We start from the raw sequence: 1,425 nt of genomic DNA on the forward strand, positions 1-1,425 counted from the left end.
CCTTTTTTTGTTATCAGTGGAATTGTCGTTCCTTTATGACTTATTCTTTAGTAATCTTATCTTAGTTATGGTATATATACTTAATCGTATACATCAATGGAATCTTTAATTATATTTTTAAAAATATAAATTTCAATATTTTACACTTTATGTAGTCATTTAATGATAGTGATAGTAGTGAAATAATATGATAAAATTTTCTTAGTTTCATAAGTGAAACAACTAAATTGAAATAAATATTTTTAGCAAGTGTCCAACTAAAACAAAATAGAGGGATCATATAATAGCCTTTTGGAGTATTAGAGATGATACTATAAATATCGTCTATGTTTAATTTATTCTTATAATTTTCGAGAGATAAACGTGCTTGGTTGGGAATTACATTCACTGAATTCGCAAAATAATTAATATGATTAATAAATTCGAATAAAAGACACACACGAATGGGCTAACTGGTTTTAATCGTATTGAATCAATTGACTATCGGAAAGTTGTTTTCTTTGAATTGTGAATGTGTTGTCTTCTCTTGCATGATGCTTTCTGCTAGAACAACTTACTGACGTAGAAGGAAAAATGGGGCTGTAAAGAGGTCAAAAGTGGTTAATTGCATTTTTTCTTCTTATTTTTCTTGAAAAAGGAAGTGATAGTAGCTTCTGTGTCGGTATTCCTGGTTGAGTTGCTTAATTCCTTTTGTTCAGCTATCAATCGACATTGAGACCAATGTAATCTAAGAATTTGAATTAGTCGGATTGTGGATTTCGAGCATGGATTGGAAAATAATAAATAAATAAAATTATTTTGGTGTACAAATTCACCCCTAATGCTGATGTGACATTTAAAAAAAAAAAGGCGCGCTTATTTATAAAAAAAAAAATAATTTCAGTAATATTATATTTAAAATATAATAGAATTTTTTTTTAAAAAAAATTAAACCCCTTTTTCATCTTTTCTTCTCCAAAACATCATCATCAACAACAACAACACTCAAATTCCTACATTAACAACCTTAAATCCATTCTTCACCAACACTCTCCTTTAATTATTTTTCATTTTCCTCCATTAACACCACCAAAGAACAAACATGAAGACACTATTAAAATTTTTTTTCCATTGAACACCATAAATTTAACTCCCTCAAAATTTAGACAAAAATTAAATTAAATTGATGATTTTTTCATTGAACTACTTATCATCAATAAAATTTATTTTGATTTTTACTTTTGAATTTTTTTGTTAATAAGACAATTTTAAATAGTAAAATAAATGAAAAATTACTTTTGCGTTTGACAAGAAAGAAGGGGGGTGGGGGGCTAAGAAGAAAGAGCGGGAAGAGGGAGAGGGCTTGAAGGGGATTAAGAGTGGATCTGGAAGGGGAGAAAGAATGAGGGCTGGAATAAAGAAAGAGAAGGGGGGGGGGGGGGGGGG

The sequence above is a fragment of the Capsicum annuum genome, chromosome 4 (genome assembly GCF_002878395.1).
Source record: "Capsicum annuum cultivar UCD-10X-F1 chromosome 4, UCD10Xv1.1, whole genome shotgun sequence".
NCBI lineage: Eukaryota > Viridiplantae > Streptophyta > Magnoliopsida > Solanales > Solanaceae > Capsicum > Capsicum annuum.